We start from the raw sequence: 18,243 nt of genomic DNA, 5'->3' as shown, positions 1-18,243 counted from the left end.
ATATAACCTCTGCTTTTTCTCCACTTCGAACACTGATCAAAATCAATTCTAACTAGGATGTAGAGAATCGTTGGACTCCAGTTCGCTGATGGAGATGATCCATTCAATTGATCATAAGATACGGGTAATCAAAAACCTTTGTAGTATGCATCCAAACTATATCGTGTTGTAATTTTGGTTGCATACCATTCAGAATTACATTCAATATAGCAACTCCGTCACGTAATGTACACGTAGCAGGGATGGATGTAAAATGAACCGGTTCTTGTGAAAACGCTCCGGAAAAGTTCCTATCTTTAGCATGGGTTCTTGGTGCCTGAACCGGTTCAAAAGCGGGTCAGAACCGGTTCTTTTTCCATCCCTGACGTGTAGCATTGCTGCTTTGTGTTTCAAATAGTATCTGATGATATTTTCAGATGTCTATATTGGAATTAAATTAAGTGAGAAGAAGGTTTCGTTACCAAACAAATATAGGTAGTCTGTTTGCTAGTTTTAACCTCTGCCTGCAAATATACTAGTTAGATTCTATTGCGTTTCTCTCCCATTATACTTTGGCAGGCGCGCAGCTAGAAATTTTTGTTGGGAGTTGCCCAAGCTTTGGAGGCGGTCCAACACCACAATCCACTACGTCTATGTAATATTCAACGGGTATTATTCTGCAACCGAAAACACGAAAAGTAATTGTAAAATACTTCTACCTACGTTTTCAGAAAAAAATACAGAACTAGATTTATATATATATATATATATATATATATATATATATATATATATATATATATATATATAAGAGAAAGAGTACAGATGAAGTGTAGTATCAAATTTTCATACTATGTCAATCATTTCTCTGTTAAACAAATATAGTCTTATTGAGAAAGTGTACAAATGTACGTTGAATTAGGAAGTTTTGAGAGGTCCGTTTCCGGTGGACCTACCGTGCGTGCGCCCCTGTACTCGGCAATACAGCAATACATTCGGCTGATAGTTTAGTGGTTTTACAAGCTATTAAAAGGCCCCATCACGACGAAATTAAAATACTACTAATTTTACAGGAATTATACGATATCTTCAAATAGATAAAAGACAATCGAAAAGTGGAACAAGAGCTCGCTAGACAATATTATTTTACATGAGATACCGTTATCTCGACTCACTTATCTGCTTTCGATTTCCAGCCATTTAGAAAATCAATCTTTATTTATTTTTGCGTTTCTAAGCAGCTGCAAACGGAAAACTACTAGGTGACTCGTGATAACGGTAATTCATGCAAAATAATATTGTCTAGCGCGCTCTTGTTCCACATTCCGATTGTCGTTTATCTATTTGAAGATATCACATAATTACTGTAAAATTAGCGGTATTTTAATTTCGCAGTGATTAGGCTTCTTAAGACTATTCGGTAAAAGAAAAATATGTGAATACTGGCTTTAGAAAACATAATTATAATTGTGTGTAACGTTTTAATTGCAATGAATATTTCTCTTTGGATGGGCCGCCCACTGTTATGAACAATTAACAGAGAGAACAGTAAGCAATGACATCAAAAATAGAACACTTAAAAAACGTTCTTCCATTAATTTTAATCTAGTTTGTCGTGTAGCATAAATGTAGCATTACAAACCGGAACCTTGTTTAAAATAATTCGGGAACTTGATCAAAGAGAGAGTATAAAATTTGGAAATTTAGTGTAACCGCCATATTGCCCTCTGCCAAAGTAAATTTAACTCTTCTCTTCGTAATCCCTCCCCCTTCTTTCCAAAGACAAAAAAAAAAAAAAAGAAAAAAAGAAGGCCAGCTTGACGTATGTCATGATCAGCTCGTAATTCCCAATCGAGCAACGCTTCAAATCTCGTCGTGAATCCAGATTGTGTAGCAACGGTCCATAAGAGCAGCGGCGAAATGTTCACAAGCATAATAACACAAACACAAGCGCCGCTCCAGAAAGAAGAAAAAAGATGCTCTTTTTTTGCACACGCCACTAAGTTTCCGCAATTTATTTGCTCCTTTGTTCTTGGTTTGCGGGGGTCGTTCCGCGTTAATGGCTGTTCTTTCTGTTCGTCATCACGTCGAAAATGCTAAGAGTTAGTGGGAAATTTTCGCCACAACGAACGGGCTTCTCCTTTTTAACTGTACGCTGAAGAAAAGGCAAATGTAGAAATGGTGAGCAGTCTCTTGATGCCGGTGGATATTCGAACTTCTATCATTAGTGTCCAGGGACGGATCTGTTCAAGCCATAGATTTCCATTTTGCTATTGGAGCTTACACTTGGTCTCAATCGAGTTCACTAATGTCAATAACGTTTGTTATCTCAAATTCATACTCATTTGAGCTCGGGTTCGGCATCTTCAATTATGTTCGAAATAGTTCGATGTAGTTTTATTTATAGAGACCGGATGTTAGGCAAAATGCCTATTTTTTAATATTAAAGATATGATCAAAAATAACGTTTTAGAGTTTATATGGAGGGTTATATTTTCGATCTAAGCCAATTTTATTTTGCCTATTTTGCCTATTTCGACCTTTACTGCCTAAATAATTGGTTTAGTGCCTAATATTGCTTATTCTGTGCATTTTCTTCAAAATAAGCCTTCTTGGGAAAATATATAACTTTTATAATATAAAAATACGCACATATATGCGTATATTAGGAGTTTGTAAACACAAACACGTGGTACTTTACAATATATATATATATATATATATATATATATATATATATATATATATATATATATATATATATATATATACATGGTGAACTTCAAAGATGTGCACATACTTCGGGAGGTGATCATCATCATCATAGGTATTCTGCCTTTATTGGCAGGTCACTTGCCGCAGCTGAGAAGCTTCCATGCTCCACGGTCCTCCGCTAACATCTTCGTCTTCGCGTATGATCTTTCTGTTTTAATATCATCCATTAATTGTAGTCTCCTTCGCCCCCTCCCTCTCTTTCCCGCCACCATACCCTCGAGGGCGTCCCTCATGATACAATCTCTTCTTAGGCAATGTCCCAACTATTTTCTCTTCCTCTTCCTAATACTATCTAAAAGTGTTCTTTTCTCACCCACCATTTCTAACACTCTCTCATTCGTTTTCCGCTCGACCCAACTAATTCTTTCCATTCTTCTCCACACCCACATTTCGAAGGCTTCCAGTCGATTTTCGTTGGGAGGTGATAAGTGATATCAAAAGAAGACAAACAGTCCTCTTGTATTTTGTTGAATTCCGCGTCGTGTACAAATGATAGAGGTGCCAACTTGGAATCGAAAATCGAATCCTGACAATTGGAACGGAACCGAAAGATGTGCACGTACTTCGAGAGATGATTCGTGACATGAAAAGAAGACAAAAAGTCCTCTTGAATGTCACGAATCACTTCCCGAAGTATGTGCACATCTTTCAGATTCACCCAGTATATATGGAATGCATAACAAGTTTCGTTTTTATATATACAATAAAAGAAGATAGAAACAAACAAGTATGTTTCTATATTCTTTGAACATTATTTATAACTTGAATCTATTTTTAATGGTATTGAGTGTTTATCTTCAGTATTTCGAGTTACATTTTAGTGCCTATTTTACTGCCTAATTTTTAAATTTTTAGTGCCTATTTGCCTGCCTATTTTCCACGTTTTTAGTGCCTGAACATCCGGTCCCTATTTATTTATGTGATTGGGCTCGCAATCACTAAAGTTTTGGGTTCACTCTTCTTAATGGGGCTTATGATCAATCATTGATTTCTCGAGTCTCACCGGCAACAATAATTTACCCAAGTCTTAGATCTCACACCATGGGCGCCCAGGGCGAGCAGGGTGGGGCTCGCCCCCTAGCCTCTGGCTCACGAAAATTTATACGTAATATAACAAACCATGTAATATAGCAGACCAGAAATACCAGATGTAATATAGCAACCACGGAGATGACTCCCCTAGAAAATTTTCTTCGGGCGCCCCTGTCTCACACACTGCTTTAGTGTTACATTATTGATAGTAAGCAAGCAATAATTTGCAAAGCTATGAAGAGCATTTATCAACGTTTAAACGTACGCAAGTCAGTACAAACTTCATCAACATATATATATATATGTATTGAATGTTATTATGTAACACCATTAGTGGACCTTTCGTGGAAGGATCCTAGCTTTTCCTCCATGAAATTAAGAGAAGAGTCAGAGCAGAAATTTTATACATAAACTTACAAAACAAGAGAGAAGTAAAGCTTCTCGAGAATCAAATCGAGACGAGACAATAAAACCTTATTTCTCGTCTCGTCTCGTCTTGTGGCAACACTGCTCTTGTGTCGATAACAAATTTTTGTTTCATCTTTATTGAAATGTATTTTTTGATTGTTCTCGTTTTGCAGTATGGTTAGCATACGAGCCTTTTGACTCGATAGACCTGGATTTAGCTCTACTTAGAAGCTCTTATCTTTCGGATCAAATTATAACTACAGATTCAAGTCCTAATATGGGAAGTTTTTTTTTTCTTCATGAATTTGTGGATGTTGGGCAAATTGTGATCAAAATTGCAAAATACGTCAAATTTTATAAATTGAATTTAAAAATTGAGTATGTTCAGGTAACAATTGTTTCCAATTCATGCCAAAGATCAACATTTACTTAAAACATGAAATTCATATTAACGTCTGTTTATCTTGTCTATTGTTATTGATAGTCACATGTTACACACTTCAACTTATATTAAGCAACTATTGCTTGTCTACCGAATCTAGAATCTCTACACTAACATTTTCTGTGTCAATACTTTTACACATTAAGGGAACTTTGTTTACATCAAAACATATACCTCCTTTTCATAAGCCCCACAAAGTGGACTTTCTGGTGGACAAACACCGTATTCGTGGATTTCCTCGGGGTTCTCCCGTTTCCTCCCACTTTCCTCATTCTACCATTTCATTCATTACTCATCATCACCGTCTCCTTTAGCCTAACCGGTATAACCGTGGGACGTAAAACTCAAAGATTTCATTTCATTTTTTTCCTTTTCATAAGAATTTTTTAACATCTATACATCTCATTTGAGAAGATTATTTTTAAAAGGCAACATCTCATTAAAAAAAAACGTTTTAATAGTTTCTGAATCTTTCGGAGGAGCTCTATCGGATTATGAATAATCATTCAGTTAATGTACTATGATTATGTCCTTTAGGCTAAGGGAGGCGATTAAGGGAAGTGAATGATGGACGAATTGGTGGAATGCAAATTTAAGAGAAAATGGGAGTACTCATAAGCATGATGTTGTCCACCAGAAAGTTACTTAGCTGGGAATCGAACAAGGAACCTCACACGGCAGAGAGAATTTTTTTTTTTAAAAAGGGGGGGACACTAGTCTGCATGGTCATCTCACGTAAATTCAAACACGACAGGTACTCGAACACACAAATATTGAGGACAGTTAAAAAATTATGAACATACTCTTCTACAGATGCCCAGTGAATTTCCCCTCATGATCCAAAGCCGCACGCTTGAGACCACTTCAAAAAAAAAAAAAAAAAAACTTATTTACCGTACGTGTCTCATTATCTTGATATTTACTTATTACTACTTTCTACTTAATATCACTCCATTATAACTCGTTTAACTCGCTTTACCAGTAACCTAGAACTACAGAGGCACGAACACACAAACATTGAGAACAGTTAAAATTCCAAAGGCTCGCCCACCGGGAATATAACCCGAGACCCTGTACACCAAAGGCGCGCTTGCTAGCCACTAGACCAGCGTGGAGGGCACCACTGAGCTACCGTGGCCCCTATCGGATTATGCAATATGGTTTGTGCAAATGAGAAGTTTTTGGTAGAAATAACAATGTAAAGTTATCATTTTTACCAAAAGGGAATATATTAAATTCGTTTGTGTATTATTATTATTATTATTATTATTATTATTATTATTATTATTATTATTATTATTATTATTATTATTATTATTATTACTATTTTATTATTATTATTATTATTATTATTATTATTAATAATAATAATAATAATAATAATAATAATAATAATAATAGCAGCAAGTGAGCTTCGTTTTACGTTCTGGAACGTACAACAGACATCGAAACTATAGAAATCAAACATAAAAATCGGAAGTGAACATCTCTACCTCTTCCGGTTGAAAGAAAGAGACAAAATTAGAAGTGGAACCTATTCCTGGGACGCAGAATCAATCTCAAAGGTGTGACCATAGGTGACGATCCTTCGTGGTCTGCTCATATCTACACTTTAAACAAGAAGCGAAGTAGCGTGTGTTTTGCCTTATACAAACTTCAAGGTACTATGTCAAGAGAAGCACTTTTTAGCTTCTATTCCAAGATTTTAGATTTTAGCCAAGTTTAATTCATTAATTTGCTTCGGCACAATACATTCAGGAACTGCTGACAATAGTTCCGATTGCAAAGAAAACGTTTAGGATAATTTTTGGATTACCCACAAAATCGAAATGTAGAAAGGTTTTCATAGAAGCAAAAATTTTAATACTTCCTAGCTTATATATCTATAAATGTATTCTTTTTACTGTGAAAAACAGGCATCTTTTATCTTCACGAAAAATGTTCATAGCAATAATACAAGACACTGTAGTGACATATTTGTAATGCATCAAAAATATGATAAGCAAAATCGTGTATATGAATTGTGTTAAATTGTATAATAAACTTTCTATGTACTTGAAGAATATGACAAATGTTTCCGTTTTTCGTAAGAAGTTATTGAACCTACTTGCTTGCTGTAAAGTGTTATACTATTAAGGAATATTTGAATGATTCATTAACTGAAGAGTTGGAAACAAATACTTACTCGTGAGTACATGCCTGGTGTGGTACAATGGTTACCTAAATACGATGTAAATGTTCATGCTTATATGCTTGATATATCCTATTTTATGCTTTTGTATTTTAGAAAGATGCATAGGTACCATATGATGTATACCTCTGCTATTTGACACTATTGTACTTTTTTATTTATTTTATTTTGAGAACTGTAATGCTTACATGAGAATTTCTCGTGTTTTGTAAGCTAATAAAACAGGCAAATAAATGAAATGAAATGAAAGAATCGTTTCTCTTTGTTAAGGATTGAAACATAGCTTTGTTCATTTCATGTTGGGCAACTCTTATAGGTACGCTAAACTAAAAAAACTGATTTTGGACAGAAAGAGCTGTATGCAAAATTGCATTTAGTTTTGTACTAAGATCTTAACTAACATGTGATGCTAATTTCTGTATTTAGTAACACGTATGTGAAGTTAACAGTGCTTTATATCGCAAAAAGCCAATCACGACTTTTCCGCAGGGTTACCTAGATACAATTCAAGAAATGGGTATAAGAGATAATAGGACTCTGTTAACTTGGTTTATTTTCAAGTGCTTGCACAACCCTGCACAAACGTTACTGTAAAAAAATTTTTAGCTATAAATCGTTGTTTACTTGACTTACGTGTTAATAAATACAGAAGTTAGTATCACACATTAGAGAAGCTCATATTACAACGTTAAAAAACGGCTCTGCATGAGGTTCTAAGTATGTGTAGTAAACGTTATCTAGATGTAGATGCCATCGGTGTTTGTTTATCTTTTCGGTGTTCGGGTTTTTTTGGAAAATACGGAGGTTTATGTTTTAAAATAATTCAAAGTGAAGTATTTTCTTATTAAATGGCGTCCATCATTTTTTGTAGCGTAAAATATGACATCTTAACACTTTGAGTGCTAACTCCGTATTTTTACGGAGTAGCTGATCTTTCGTAGACTGAGGACTCCGTATTTATACGTGATGTGATTCCAAATGTATTTCAATGGTTTTGCTCCTTTATTATACGGAGTTAGCAGTTTTGAAATATTCCTTGGACTTCGTAGTTCGGAATTTCGTCAATACATGTCCCGTAGATCCTAATTAATACCTTGTTAGCGCCAGGGTTCAATAATAAAAAATAAAAAAAAATGGGCTTATTGTTTGACCGTCAAAATGGCGAGAAAGATCCTGACGGACGACTCAATACGCTTCAGTTTAGAAGCAGAATTGAGCGACAATGATGATGATTTGTTTGAAAGAAAGTCATTCGACGATTGTGAGAATGACCCAGACTATGTACCAACAGAAATATAGATATGTCAGGTAAGAAACCTTGACATAATAATTTTCATATTCGCCTTTATTTTCCTTGCACTAAGCGTAAATGTTATTTGTGATTTCTAAAACTTTTGTGGTTGGAGTACAACATATTATATATAAGAATAAAGTGCAAGCACTAAACTTTCAAACGGTGCATGTTGTATTATTTTACCTTTTCTAAATTTTGAGACATAATTTTTTAAAACGATGCAAAAAAGCCCAGCGTTCTTGGGAAAGCCTCCACTTCAGAGTCCAGCACTCAAAGTGTTAAATATTTATGTATAGCATCATAAGAACTATTGTTTATGACTCAATAGAGTACAATAGAATAAATTAACATAAAGATTACAGATAGACCTAACTTGAGAAGAATCCTATGCAACCCAACAATATTAGATGACTATTTGGGGGGGGGGCGTATTGACTCAGTGGTAGAACACTTACCTCTGGTGGATGGGGTCCCTGGTTCGATCCCTCACTAAGTATGTTTGTGCTGGACAACAACGTCTACGTAGGTTTTGTCGGAGTACTCCGATATCCTCCCGCATTCTCATTCCACCAATTCTTCCATCATCATCATCATCATCATTCACTTGCTTTAATCATCTGTATCCCTTAGCCTAACGGGCATAATCGTTAAACTTCAAGATTGCATTTAATTTTATACATGACTATTTAGGTTGTAAATTATACGATATAGATGAACCAAGTGATTTCGTGATTTTCGTTCTCCATCTGAGCGGAAGGATCTAAAACTCATATTTTTGGATCCACATAATACATCTGCTAGGTAAAGAAAGAATAGCCCTGATGGCAGACACGAAACTCCCAGGTTAATTTCTCATATGTAATTTTCGAGAAAATATAAAGAAGAACTTTTGTGGCGTTAAAAAGTATCTCGTTGCCAGTAATAACAGAATTTTTATTTTGCTGAAAAAAAAATAGTTATTTATTTATCCACTTTTTATATAGCAAAATACATGGTTAACTAGCGGATTGTTGTTTGTATTTTCCTAAACGTGAAACACACACTCTTTACGCACATACTACTTACTTATTTATTTATTTAACAATCACTAGATACAGCTCAGAGGCTATTTTATACTGGATATCTAAAACAACAACAACAACAATGGAAAGGATTTGGGAAGGTATCTGGCAGGGTCTGTTTCAGTAGGTACCATCTCGGCATTTGCTTGGTACACTGTTAAAAATACTTTCTTAAATCTGAGAAACCGTTTCTTATCTGTGCACCGAGAATATCTTTTCTTAGAAACAAGAATTTAAAATTCTCATTCATGAGAAATGAAGAAAAGAAAAGGAGATTGTATAAAGCGAAACGAGAAAATACACTGTTACTTTCTTTATGAATGAGATTTGCCAAATTTCATTTCTAAGAAAATATTGTCTCGGTGCACAGATAAGAAACGGTTTCTCAAATTTAAGAAAATATTTTTAACAGTGTAGGACTAAAGGAAACCCTGGAAACCCCCAGTCAGGATGGTCTGCAGAGGAAACCAAACCCACCATCTCTACAATGCGAAGCTAATGCTCTACCACTTGAGCTACTTGTAAGCATATTTTAAATTAAACTAATATTCGCTTACCATTTTTGTTCAGATACGTGTCTACAGAGAACAGACAGATGGACAGACATAGTCATTCTATAAGAATTCCCAGTTATCTATAGCTGTTAGTCTAGTTTGAGTGCCTATTTAATGGCCTATTTGTTTGATTAAATTCTAATTAAATTTCCGCTGGAAACAAACTTGAAAATATCCCTTGAGTTGGTTGGGGTTGTATTGAACATAATGGTACTTTTCACCTCCCAAGTCTTTATGAGATATGAATCTACAGCTTAGGCGAGCACCCTGAAATTTCTGTGTTGGGAGCGGTCCAAGCTTTGTGGGGGAGAGGTCCAAGCTTTGTGGGGAAGGGGTCCAAGCTTTGTTGGGAAGGAGTCCAAGATTTGTGGGGGGAGGGGTACAAGATTTGTGGGGGAGGGGTCCAATACTACAAGCCATTATGTCTATGTAGAATTGTTCGGGTATTATTCTCTACCGGAAAAGACGATAAATAATTGAACCCGCTTACTGCAGAAAGCAAACATGTCCACATTTCGTAATTTTACAGGGGGGACAAAAAATAATAAAATTATCTTTACGATGTTTCCAGCATAATGTATTTTTTTCTTTAATGATAGACGTATACGTGATTAAAACACACGGGTTTGGTTTAGAGTTACCCCTCCGCTTTTTATAAAAATCAGGAAAATTTACAGGAGAAATGAGGTAAGAAATGATAATTTGAAGTTTTTATTTGATGTTTAGAAATGTAAGTTCGGAGGGAGAGTTATGTTTAATACGAGAAAAGATATGTGGAAGTTAGTACTATTTGCCGGATGCGGAAGCATTGCGGAAGGTTTCAGCAGCATGGTAGTTGCAAAATATGGCGAATATGGCGAACAGGTGTAACGGATGCGCAAAAATAATGAAGAAAACCTTTTAAATATTTGTGAAACACACGGAGTACTGAAGTTAAGTGAAATGTAACAATTTTTAATACTTTAAGCACTGTTTTTTGTATGTTGCAAAGTCCAAGGGCAACTTCAGACTGGAGGGGCAACTCTAAACTTAAGCCAAATACACATGCAAAATTTGTGTTTCACGTAAGGGGATAGATGGGGATACTGTTTTGTGTTTTGGATATGTTGCTTTTCTGTAGTAAATGCATTGTTCAGACGAATTGTGGATTGAATTGATTAAAGAAAACGACCATGAAATTGATAATTATCATTTATTGAAAAAAAAAACGTAGGTGTTAAACATTTCTGAATAATATGTGAGTTGTGTAACTACAAATTAATTAGTCATCGTTTTCGTCAGAGCGTGTTTTCGTTGTAAAGGGTCAGGATGCTATTGAACTCCCAAATAGCATTTTTTCTTGAGGTATGTTGACCAACGTTTCTTTGATGCCATCCATTTTCTTGTTGTTTACGGGCAGGACAGAGTGTTTAGAAGAGTTCCTCAGCTTAAAATTATCAACTATTATCAAGTCACCAATATTCATGTTACACTGAACACTACATGAAGTTAGAGATGAGAAATACATCTCATAGTATTTTGAAATGGTGAAAATCGTTTTTAGATGTTTAGCGACTTTTTTGCATAAAAGTCATCGCTCAGACATGCGATTTTGTAAACTTCAGGCCTCCAGGAACCCTAGTCAATGAAATCAGTCGCTTTCATTTGAACAATGGAAAACTTGTTGGAGATGGTCGAGGAAGTTTTAATAAGCTCAACAACGTCATTCACTGTGTAATTCTCCTCCTTCCTCAGCTTCTTCCGTATTATCCCGAAATCCCTATCATTGGGCATGAAGGAGTGATCTCTAACGGGAAAATACAAAGTCTCATTTACTGCCGATATGGAACTCGTCCGGGACAAGTTTCATTTCTGCCGTAAACAGAAAATTGAAGGCGTCGCGATGTCCATTGTTATTGAGCGGACAAGTGTCATTTCGGTGCTAAAGGATGCATTGGCCTATTACGACCATTATCCTCACCAAAAAAGGGAATGTGTAAATGTTGGACATATTTGCTTTCTGCAGTAAGCGGTTCAACTGTAAAATACTTCACATGCTACATCAATCATTTCCCTACTAAACTAGTATAGTTTTATTGAGAAAGTATACAAATGTATTTTGAATTAGGAAGTTTTAAGGGAAGTCCGAATCCAGTGGACCCTCCCATGGTTACGCCTCTGCTACAGCTTAATACGCTTTTAGAAATATTTGAGTTCAACGAAGAATTAAATCTTGAACTCTAAGCATTTATTTGTGATGAAACTCTTTCAAATGTACTCTCATGTCCAAAATTATTGTCGCATGTCTATAAATATGGTTATTCTAGGAATATAATTTAATAACGAATTCGCCCGGTATTTCTTATAATGTTAGTGTGTGTATAATCGGCAAAGACATGTATGTTGAAAATTTCACGTCAAAAGAGCAGTAAACAAGAACAATAAAACGAAAATAAAACTTTCTTGTCCATTTAGCAACATTTTGTTTTACTTATTCTAATTTTTGTATTTATACTTTTTTCCTATGAAATTTACCAGAAATATACATTTCCCGATTATACATATAGTATCAGTATTAAAAGTACCCTGCAAAATCATTATCAAACTACATTCTTACAGGAAGACAATTATAGATATGCGACAATAATTTTGGACATGAGTGTACCTCTATTTTCCATATCAACTACAATTTAGGATCAGTGCATGTTCCGTGCTTTTGTTTTAGATGTAGAAAAGGAAACTTTAAGAGTTAAAAGAGGGATTTTTCCCTCAAAGTTAAAGCAACACTGTTGTAATCTTCCGTTTGCAGCTACAGAAAGAAGACACGGTCCATTGAAGTGATGCTCCTTTGTGTTCAACCAGGTCGAAGGAGAAAAATACGGTTATAAGCCTAAACGTGTTGATGAATGAATTACGTTTTCGGAGGTTTCACAGAAAACTTGAAAGAAAGACGCCGCCTCAATCTTACTCAAAGTGTTCCATTTTCTGACAGATTTACTGCTTTCTAACTGATGTGTGATTTGACTGGCGTACAGCTGTGAGCCACTAAATGCTTACATTCCCGCTTCCGGATCTATCTTCCTCGGGCACGATGTCAGACCATCGTTTCCTTGTCTCTAATCAAATCTTTTTGCACAGTCAATCGAGTGTACATAACGGAGTAGATAAGGGAATATTTTCCCTCTTTGACCCATATATTCGGGATAGCAAAGTAGGTCATTGGTAGAGCGATCATTTGTGGTGCGAGGGGTCTGCAATTCAATTCCAGGCAGTGAGAGTTTATATAGGACAATATAGTGAATATTCAAGAAGATCTCCGTTCCCACCATTCCACCATCTATTTTATAATCATTCAGTTCCGATAATCATCTGTCTCCGTTAGTCTTATATGACATAAGGAAATGTTAAATTTATAAAAGCTTTTCTAAAAGAACAATATTAGCTGACTTGAGCAAAAATGATAAAAAGTAGAAAATAATAAAAGCTCTAAAAACAAAAAAATAATAAAAGCTCTAGAAATCAGGAAATAACAAAAGCTTTAAAAAGTATAAAATAATAAAAGCTCTAGAAAGCAGAAAATAATAAGTGCTAGAAAGCAGGAAACAATAGGAGCTCTAAAAAGCAGAAAATAAAAGCTCTAGAAAGTATAAAATAATAAAAGCTCTAGAAAGCATAAAATAATAAAAGCTCTAGAAAGCATAAAATAATAAAAGCTCTAAAGTGCATAAAAATAAAAGCTCTAGGAAGCAGAAAATAATAAAAGCTCTAAAAAGTAGAAAATAGTAAAAGCTCTAAAAGGAAAAAATAATAAAAGCTCTGAAAAGCATAAAATAATAGAAGTTCTAAAAGGGAAAAAAATAATAATAAAGGTCTTAATCCAAAAAGCAATTCATTACAATTATATATAATTTCTTTTTTAATTTGTGTCGATTGTTATAGATAATTTTCTGAACACTTTTTTTTTAATTTTAAAAGCTTTATTATTATTATTATTATTACTATTATTATTATTATTATTATTATTATTATTATTATTATTATTATTATTATTATTATTTATCTGCTTTTAGAGCTTTTATTATTTTCTGTTTTATTACCTTTTATTATTATCTGCTTTTAAGTGTTTTTCTCGAAGTCGGTTATTATTGTTTTCTTAAAGTAACTTTTTATTTTTTGCTTTTTCCTACGGTTATTTTTCTTTTGTTTAATTTTTACAACTTTTATGTTAGCACAGTAGTTTGGTTATATTTTTCTACACCTGAACTAAAGTTGGGACACTAAACTTCCTACAAAATCTGTCGACCTACAAAACATCCTCCTATTTTTTTTTTTAATTGGTCTACGCGTTACTGAATTATACACGAACATACTGTATTAATACACTAACTTTAGAAACTGTAATCAGTTCCTGATGAAATTTATATGGAAACTGCGAGAAAGTACATACTTTTTTGAAATAAAAGAAGAGGAATCAAAATTAGTATATCTGTATTGTAAGTTACGTGTGAACATGCACACAATGAAGTCTGTTAAGTACAATAGTAATTAATATTATCAGCCATTGATGATTTAGCTCCGAAGAATATTATCAGATCCGAATGAAATTTATATGAAATTATTGTCTATGGTGAAGGCATACTCTTTCAAGCAAAAAAAAAAAAAAATCGGTGGATCTGTATGGAAATTACGGGTAAAAATACACACAATTGTAGTATGAACATTGTCGGGAGTTAAGAAGACCCTTTTAAACAAAAGAATAATTATCAGTATCAGTATGCCTTCTAACTTATGCGTAAAAGTACATTTACGGTTTTCACACTGTACCCATTAAGGCGTCTCATGGTCCTCGTTCGAAGGCTACGTCCTAATGAAATTTGTATGGGATCATCAGTAAAATATGCTCTTTCAAACAAAAAAGAATCATCTAAACCGGTGAATTTATTGTGACGTGAACATAAACACAACAAATATATTTGCTGTATATATGTATCTTTTTCAGATCATCGATTAATTGTGTTCTTCTTCTTCCTATTCCTCAGTTTTCTTCCATCTTTCCTTCTATAGCAGTATAAAGAAGACAACTTCTTCGTGAGATGTGTCCAATCCAATTGGACTTTTAACGAAGGATGCTAGCTAGCTAAAAGCATCCTCTTCTCTCCCTGAAGATCGAGAAACATGGAAGAAACACTTCCAGACCCAAACCTTAAATTAAAAAAAAAAAAAAAATCATTAGTCCCAGGACTTGCCAACAGGCAGAATAAATAATAATAATAATAATAATAATAATAATAATAATAATAATAATAATAATAATAATAATAATAATAATAATAATAATAATATGTTTAGACATATACTGTATATAAACGGGTCCAATTGATAACGTCCTCAGTGACGACGCTAGAGGTGACAAGGAGGTGGGTGACCCTCAAGAGTATCGTCTGCTCCGGACCAGGTCCGTAGCCAGGATTATTTCGTTAGGGCCGCTAAATTTATTTTCATGATATAATAACTGTAATTGTATATATACAGGGTGTTTCAAAACAATACCGACAACATCTGGAAGGTGATTCCTGACACCAAGATATGACAAAAAGTATAGACCAACCTCGGTGCACAGATGCTTTCTTTCGAAGTTATAGATTGTCGAAAACATGAACAATTAACTTTAAAGGTCCGTAGTTCCAAAACTATGGGACCTACCGTAGTTGGGTCAAGACTTCACTTACGAACTAGTATGTGCCCTAACAAAATATCCAAGCTTCAGAAACCTATGGTACTTCCACAACAATTTTTATAGGGGTAGTTGGTAAGTACTTCAAATTATATGCTTGTGGCCAAACTCTCTCCATAAAAATTATTGCGTGAGTACCTTAGGATTCTGAAGCATGTATTTTTGGGTATTGCATATGTTAGTTCTAAATGAAGTCTTGACCCGACTAAGATAGGTTCCATAGTTTTGGAACTATGGACGTTTAAAGTTCATTTTTTCATGTTTTCGGCAGTCTATACCTCCGAAAAGAAGCATTTGTGGACCCAGGTTAGTCTATATTTGTTGTCATGTCTTGGTGTCAGGAATCACTTCCCTAACGCTGTCGGTGTTACTTTGAAACAGCCGATATATATATATATATATATATATATATATATATATATATATATATATATATATATATATATATATATATATATATATATATATCGGCATTATCGGCATTTCTTTTAGAACTCGCATCTTGCGTAGTAATTTGCGAATCCAATTTAAATTTGTAATTTTTGTATCGTATATTTTGGAAGCGAAGGAAATTATTATCTATGTATTTTACTGTTTTATCTGGATATGAAATAACATCTATAAAGAATTTTTAAATGTGAAAATAGTGTATATTATCATTCTATTGACTACCTAAGATAGTAACTGATTTAGAATGTGCTCATATGGAGTTTTTTTTTTTTAATCCATAATATCGTCAAGAATCGGAGTTGGCATTGCGTAGCCCGCGAAGCGAACCTTCATTTTTATGATAAAAACACAAAAATTTAATTCACAGAATTATTTTGGATTTCCTAAGTTATATTGCAGGCTAATGCTATAAGATAAAAGTCATTCTTCCATTTTTAATAAAAGCTGCAAACCGATCGCTAGATTTCTTTCGTTTGTATCGCAATTGTGTGATTTTGTGTAGCAAACTACGATGCGATACTGCTTTTAAAAAATTCTTGGTTGATCATAGTCTGACACTATCACAATAATCACATACTTCAAGAATGTATGAAGCCACACATCATAAATACTTCAGAACAAAATGCTTAGTACACTTGAGAATTTCTGACTTTTGAAATGAAATGAGATGTAATCATTGAGTTTTACGTCCCACGGTTACGTTGTCGGATAAAGAACACGATGATGATGAAAATGAATGAAACGGTAAAATGAAGAAAGGGGGAGGAAACGGGACAATTCCGAGAAAATCCACGCACACGGTGTTTGTCCTCCACAACATTCATTTGGCGCGTGCTGAGATCGAACCAGGGACCTGGTGCACCAGAAAAGAACGCTCTACCATTGAGCCACTGCGGCCCCTTCTGACTTTTAAGTTGTAAATACCTAACGAAATAGGATTAGTCTACCTTGTATCAAATTAAACAATTGAAATACACATATTTATCTGACACGCTATATGAAAAATAAAAATAAAAAAAAATAAAAACAAGCATTTGTTTTTGAGCCTTTATAGAACAAGAAGTAATAGAAGCAATCCTCATTGGTAGATCTTCCCTATGTATACTTGTTTTAGAAAACATTTGACAGACTCGTAAGTCTTTTTAACTTCCCGCAAACCTTATATAGTTGTAATCGTCGAGGGAGTCTTCGAAATTTTTCGACAAAGAACTCCACATCTAAAGTACTCGAGTATTGTTTTCCGAATGCCAATAGAACAAGGTTGGATTTTCTATCGTGAAGCATTGATTCTCTTTGTGATTTAAGAACTCTTTCAACGATAGGAATTTGTGTTTTCATGTGTTGCCATTGAAGCACCAATTGTTACAGTTCTGCATTTCGAAAAGCACTTTTACCAGATCAAAGATCTTTAAAATTTACAGATTCTTCTAGAACAAAATCTTTTAAATACGGAAGAATCTTCCGAATTTGTTTCGGTCCAGAGAACTCAGGATATGGTATTGTAGTTCAAATCTTCTGTAATTTGTCTTTGGTTGCTGTAAGCATGTTGTCAAATTCAGTTTATTTTTTTGGCTTTAAAACTTATACACAAGACCTCACAACTTGATCTAATTCCTAAATGAAATGGTCGATATTGGTATAATATATTGTACATTTTCTTTGAGGCTTCCCAATCATTTCTCTAGCACGGAGTTAAAATCAGCGAAGAATATACTAGTGAATTTACCTCCATCCCGATTCTTTTTACAACTTCACGATAACTTTCGAAATCTCATTCGGTTTTGATACATTATTTTCTTTGACTCTTTTCAGTAATCCCCAGTACTTGGGATTTAAATCAATCAAAAATGAGCATTATATTTAGCTCCCAAAGGTAAGAAGAAGTGTTCTCCCCTCCTCCTCCCCATAATTAAAGATATGATCCGCTATATTTTTCGTAAAAATATTAGATTTACGAAAATCTAATTTAGAGACTATACAATTACTTCCACCACTTGGATTTAAAATTAGTGGAGAAGGAGACATTGACATTATATCTCCCCTCCTCCCTTCTGCTTTGAAAACATATATCCTATCCCCATCAGGATTCTGCCGCCTATAGTCGGACAATTTGTCCTTGCCGACCAGATGCCGCGGTCGGATTGCCGGCGCCGGACGCCGGCATCTTTCAGCGCGATTTTCGACCGCGACGAATAGTTGCCTTGGCGAGCGGTCGGCAAACAGCCGGAAATGAGCATTAAATGCGCCGGCACCGCCGTCGGAAAGTTGTCTTGCCGAGCAGTCGGCAAACAACCGTAAAGGCGCAGTAAATGCGCCGGCGCCGCCGTCGAAAAGAGGCCGGCAT

General features: G+C 34.6%; 1 long non-coding RNA gene across 2 annotated transcripts in view; it reads right to left on the bottom strand.

Annotated features, from left to right (window-relative positions):
• Positions 1-14,212: 14,212 nt before the first annotated feature.
• The window catches only part of LOC145663858 (uncharacterized), a 291,254-nt gene continuing 287,223 nt past the window's right edge, over positions 14,213-18,243 (bottom strand). For both annotated transcript variants that reach the window (XR_014127282.1, XR_014127283.1), the window contains one exon: positions 14,213-14,917. This is a non-coding gene — a long non-coding RNA (uncharacterized LOC145663858). The remainder of the gene's footprint in view (positions 14,918-18,243) is intronic.

The sequence above is a fragment of the Thermobia domestica genome, chromosome 11 (assembly GCF_964235325.1).
Source record: "Thermobia domestica chromosome 11, izTheDome1.hap1.1, whole genome shotgun sequence".
Lineage (NCBI taxonomy): Eukaryota > Metazoa > Arthropoda > Insecta > Zygentoma > Lepismatidae > Thermobia > Thermobia domestica.
This window is presented reverse-complemented; position numbering and strand designations above follow the sequence as displayed.